Below are 6,684 nucleotides of genomic sequence, written 5' to 3'. Positions count from 1 at the left end.
GAGGTCAGGTCTTTGTGATGGCCACTCCAATACCTTGACTTCGTTGTCCTTAAGCCATTTTGCCACAACTTTGGAAGTATGCTTGGGGTCATTGATGGACAATGAAGAAGACCCATTTGCGTCCAAGCTTTAACTTCCTGACTGATGTCTTGAGATGTTGCTTCAATATATCCACATAATTTTCATCCCTCATGATGCCATCTATTTTGTGAAGTGCACCAGTCCCTCCTGCAGCAAAGCACCCCCACAACATGATGCTGCCAGCCCCGTGCTTCACAGCTGGGATGGTGTTCTTCGGCTTGCAAGCCTCCCACTTTTTCCTCCAAACATAACGATGGTCATTATGGCCAAACAGTTTTATTTTTTCTTTCATCAGACCAGAGGGCATTTCTCCAAAAAGTATAATCTTTGTCCCCTTGTGCAGTTGCAAACCATAGTCTGGCTCAGCAAGGAGAAGCGACTGCTCCAAAACCGCCATAAAAAAGCTGCACATGGGGACAAAGATTATACTTTTGGAGAAATGTTCTCCAAAAGTATAATCTTTGTCCCCATGTGCAGTTGCAAACCATAGTCTGGCTTTTTTATGGCGGTTTTGGAGCAGTCGCTTCTTCCTTGCTGAGCGGCCTTTCAGGTTATGTCGATATAAGACTTGTTTTACTGTGGATATGGATACTTTTGTACCCGTTTCCTCCAGCATCTTCACAAGGTCCTTTGCTATTGTTCTGGGATTGATTTGCGCTTTTCACACCAAAGTACTTTCAACTCTAGGAGACAGAACATGTCTCCTTCCTGAGCGGTATGACGGCTGCATGGTCCCATGGTGTTAATACTTGCCTACTATTGTTTGTTCAGATGAACGTGTTACCTTCAGGCATTTGGAAATTGCTCCCAAGGATGAACCAGAGTTGTGGAGGTCTACAATTTTTTTCTGAGGTCTTGGCTGATTTTGTTTTGATTTTCCCATGATGTCAAGCAGAGGCACTGGGTTTGAAGGTAGGCCTTGAAATACATCCACAGGTGCACATCCAATTGACTCAAATGATGTCAATTAGCCAATCAGTAGCTTCTAAAGCAATGACATCATGTTCTGGAATTTTCCACGGTACTGTCAACTTAGTGTATGTAAACTTCTGACCCACTGGAATTGTGATTCAGTAAACTATAAGTGAAATAATCTGTCTGTAAACAATTGTTGAAAAAATTACTTGTGTCATGCACAAAGTAGATGTTTTAACCGACTGCAAGACTATGGTTTGTTAACAAGAAATTTGTGGAGTGGTTGAAAAAACAAGTTTTAATGACTCCAACCTAAGTGTATGTAAACTTCCGACTTCAACTGTATATCTATGAGTGTGACTCCACCCTCTGTGCCGTCTGGGCTCGGCCTGCTCCTCACGCTGCTTCTGCTTGAATTTCAAGTTGCCATGGTGCATTACAGCTCCTGTCAGCTTGTAGATGGCCATCTTCTCATCATTAGTGAAGCCCAGGATTGTAATGGCATCCTGGAATTAGAGAGGAAGAACAACAGTGATGAAGTCAACAGTAGTTTGCTCAGTTACAGTACACTACAGTTCTGTGCTCACTCCAGAACAAACGGGATGGATAGAATTGACTGGCTTCTCTGTTCCACATGATTACCTTTGGCCAACACTATTGTGTGGCAGCACAAAAGCAGTTTTACACAGTTCCACAGGACATTTAGTGGCACTCTCTTGTGGATGTCTTACATGTACCTAAAGGGGAAGTGTGGAGGCATGACGAGTGCCTTGAGACACATGTCTAACTAACTTAAAGGTGCCCAGCTGTCACCAAGTTGGGAATTGCACAATGTTCCTACCCGTTCCATGTCTAGAGTTTGGTTATAACTCACGTCTGTGGCATCAAGCTCTCCTTGTCGTTGATGCTGCCACAGTGATCTGACCCTGGCTGATCATGGGATAGTCGTAGGGGTTTGTGGTGATGAGCGTCATTTCTTTGGGACAACGGGAGAACGGCTTTCCTCAGTTAAATCTCCTAGAATTCCACTGTCCTACTTTACAGTATCTCACCCTCCTTTACTCCAGTAGATGGACTCAAGAATATATGTAGTATATATAATAGCATCGAAAGACTGGACTGAGGTTCCTAGAGTAGTGCATCACGCGCCATTACTTAATAGCTTTCCATGACAGATCTGTCAAGACCGACACATGATAGATGCCTTGTTATCTTGGATGTACTCATTGTTATAGTATTAATAGTGCGGACTATGATTTATTTAGAGAATGTCTATATATTCATCATCTCAGCATCTTCCTTCCTCAACATCTCAACATAAAAGGAAGCACCACCTCAACATCAACAAAAATGAAATTGGCGTGTTTGTTTTGTAGTTAAAAAGGAGGAAGACAAGTGTCTCCAATGACATCATCGATGTGCGTCATGTGTTTTAATCTACTAGTTGTCCTACTAATTGGTTGATGATGTAATTGGAAACACTCCTCTATATTGTTTACTACAAAACACAGTAATGCACAATTTTCACATAATGTTGATGTTGGGTGTGATGCTGGAGAAAATTCCCAGATGGGGATGGGGATAATTTCCCCCCTAACCTCTACTTTGCCTTACCAACTACGCTCAGCTTGTGGCCTGCTCATCATCTGGTAGAAGATGTGGTAGCCTCTCTCATCGGGCAGCTGGAAGGACACTCTGGACTTTTCCAGCAGGTCTGAGAGACAACGAGAGAGAGCGAGTGAGACAGAGAGTGTGAGACATAGAGAGAGAGAGAAAGAAAAGAGAGAACATGAGAACATTACATGTGATGAATTGATCTCCCCAAAAAATATATCTGTGTGAATTAAAGAAAGCATTGACGAAACAATCATAACCAACTCACAGGTCTCAATATCAGCTTAGCCAGTTTGCCTGCTTGGAAGTGATCCTGATGAATTTACCCTGAGGTAGAGCATGGGGGTTAGAAATATGTCCACCAATAATTCAATATTTTACTTTGATAGACCACTTCAAATGTTAGTTTTGTGGACTATTATAATTATAAGGACTGAATTTTTTTTCCCACAATGTAAGGTCACTTCCACCGTATGGTCTTCATACTTACAAAGCGAGACGAGTTGTCGTTCCTCACGTCTGGCATTACATAAGACTCCAGCAGAGGGTTAGCTGCAATGATCTGATCCTCAAGAGACCCCTGATTGAGAAAAACCAAGTGCTTAGAAAACTGGCAAACCCTTTCTTGAAACGGGATTCACCACTGCAAAAAACAGTTACACAGCCCTCCAAACTGAAAAGGCAAAACCTACCTGCATGTTTTTGCTGGGGTCTACTCCTTCTTAGCACCAGATACTGCAATGGTGGCAAAGTATGGATGACCGCTTGGTGTTGACAGTCTTTCCTGCAACCGGATCTCCACTGGTTAATATGACAGAGAAAGAGGGGTTTAGTCCAGATTGTGTCAGATTGGCTTTCACAAAAAAATAGCATTTAAAAATACACTTTTGACCTGTTATCTAACAGAAGTAAATAATTAACAAATATTCCCACTCATTGATGTATTATTGCACATAGACGTATCTGGGGGTCATTCCTAATGTCATGTATTTTATAAAACTACGTAATCAGGACGGACTGGTTCTCTTATCTGTAACCAAAAAACATTTTGCTTATCATACTCTGCAACATTATTGCATTCATAGCGTCATCATGAATTCATTTTGGAACATTTTCCATTGGAGGCTAATGAACTTCCCAGCAAACTAACATACATGAGAAAACAGTAGATTCCCTCCCTCCATCCATCCATCCATCCATCCATCATCATCCATCATCCATTCCATCCATCCATCCATGAGATCTCGTACCAATCATCATGAACTGAAAGGCGTTGTCAGAGACGGAGAAGATATGGGGTGGAGCCCTCCATCCTCTTCTTCCCTCTGTAGGCGTTGACAACCTCTTCGTCGTACACGGGGAGCCACTTGTAGGGGTCACCGTGGCACAGAAGAGCCCAGAGTAGGTCTGGATGTAAGGGATTCAATTGAATTCGGGGATTAGTAAATTAGAATGACTTTTACCTGGATTTATGTGAGGATGTGGGTGGTACTTTGGTATACTTATGTTGGTCTACTGTATTGGCATGTATTCTACCATTTAATTTACAGTTCCAAAAGTATTGGGACAGTGACAAATCTTTTGTGTTTTGGCTCTGTACTCCAGCACTTTGGATTTTGAAATATACAATGACAATGAGATTAAAGAGCAGACTGTACCTTAATTTATCATATCCCCCAAGACATGCTAACCTCTCCACCATTACAATACAGGCGAGGTTAGCATACCCCCAAGACATGCTAACCCCTCACCATTACAATAACAGGGGAGGTTAGCATACCCCCTAAGACTGGTAACCGCTCACCATTACAATAACAGGGGAGGTTAGCATATCCCAAGACATGCTAACCCTCACCATTACAATAACAGGGGAGGTTAGCATACCACCAAGACATGCTAACCTCTCACCATTAAAATAACAGGGGAGGTTAGCATACCCCAAGACATGCTAACCTCTCACATTACAATAACAGGCGAGGTTAGCATTTTTGGGGGGATGTGTGATATTTGTGCGTCTGTAACTTTGTCACTCATCATTATTCACGATTTATTCAAGATTATCCGTATCTAGTAGAATCGACGTTAATGTAGAAGTATTTAGGAAACATATTCAAAGCTTATTTACAATAAAAGTGACTCCAAAATGATACAATACATTATTTACCATTCTTTTTTTGGAGGGGGCACAAAATAATCTGGAAACACTAACCCAAAACAAACAGCACTCAACAACAAGGTTGATTTAATCATAGCACACTAAGAATATGGGACCAAATACTTGACTTTTTACTACTTTAATATACATAAGTGAATTTGTCCCAATAGTTTTGGTCCCCTAAAATGGGGGGGGACTATGTACAAAAAGTGCTGTAATTTCCAACGTTTCACCCGATATGGATGAAAATGCACTCAAATTAAGCGGACAGTCTGCACTTTAACGTCATAGTCATTTTATCATTTCAAATCCCAAAAATGGGTCACTGTCCAATACTTTTGGAGCTCACTGTACGTGAGTACTGTATGTGTGTATTTCTTATGTCATGTATGTGTAGTATGGAAGTGTGTATTTCTTATGTTCATGTATGTGTATACTGAAGTTGTGGTATTTCTTATGTTGATGTATGTGTAGTACTGGAAGTGTATATTCTTATGTTCATTTACTGTATGTTAAGTACTGGAAGTGTGTATTTCATATGTCATTTACTGTATGTGTACTGGAATGTGTATTTCTATGTTGATGTATGTGTGTGTATGTTTATGCAGGTTCTTACATAAATCATCCATGCTGCATAACGCTCTTTGAGGTTATACAACACAGAGGCTTCATTAGGTAGGTCATCATTGGCCATGTCCTCAATCTTGTCGTACTTAGGGGGGTTTCATCTGATAGATGTCTGCTTCTTGAACTCTTTCCTTCCTGAAACAGTCAGAAATCTACATTACACACAGAATCAAACTGGGACTGACTGAATGCTTTTTGCTCCTTAATTAGTTCAAATGCATACTGCCATTTAATCCAACTACTCTGTTATCACCCATTGACACATACATGGTTATTCTTGACTAATCAATATCAATAATTCATGCCATTTTTTAAATAGCAGTAAGAAAATGGTGTGCTTGAAGGTTATATTCTGTTTATACAAAAAAATACTAATCTGTCTTTTGTTAATGATTTTCATATTGTTTGTTGTTGATCATTTTTTCAAGAAATAGAGTAATTGCACAAACTTTAACTTGAATACTTTGCAGATCAGACTTACCTCCTTAGTCCCGTCAGGTTTCGTGACTGTCACAGTACACTTTCCATCGGCCCTGGCAGTGACCAAACCCTTTAGGTACAGCTCCTTGACATCTGTCACGTAGCAGGCGTTCTTTGAATCAAAAGGTGCGGCTTGTGCCTCCATCCTCTCCCTCTCAGGCTTACGAAGGTACAAGGCAGCCTTGCCATAGATTTGCATCTCCGCGTCCGTACTCATGGTGACGGATTACTAGGAAAGAGATGAAACAAGAAACTAGAGTGACTCTGTGGTGCTTCCTCCACAATCAACAGAGTTAGATGAGCGGTACCTCTCACAGAATATTTTCATCATTTTTATATGAAAACTCAACCATGTCTCACTTCTTTTCCCTGCCTACAGATGAAGTTGTACTTCTTGGAGAACCCTGGGAAACATTAGGGTGTTGTGAATTCTAAAGCCTTATCATTTAGCCCCCTGAAGGTCTAGAAAACATTTTGATGCCTTCATTTAACACAAATCATCATTACAGCCACGTCCAATTCAACTACAGGTGCAACTGGTAACTTTTTTAATTTTCCAAGTGGCAACTCACTTTACAAGACATTCTGTCAAGAATTCAAATAATACCCCGAAACCCAGTTACATTCTAGAACACCGCCTCAATTTACAAACAAGTGGAGGAGCACCACTTTTGACTGTGAATTAAAGTTATAGATTTTAAGTAAACCTCAATTTTTTTACATTTTAAATCAATGCCACTTCATTGCATTTGTCAATATTACAAAGGACAGTCAAACATTTCTTAATGTAAAACTCAATTCAGACAGTGCAG

The sequence above is a fragment of the Salmo trutta genome, chromosome 21 (assembly GCF_901001165.1).
Source record: "Salmo trutta chromosome 21, fSalTru1.1, whole genome shotgun sequence".
Classification (NCBI taxonomy): Eukaryota; Metazoa; Chordata; class Actinopteri; order Salmoniformes; family Salmonidae; genus Salmo; species Salmo trutta.
This window is presented reverse-complemented; position numbering follows the sequence as displayed.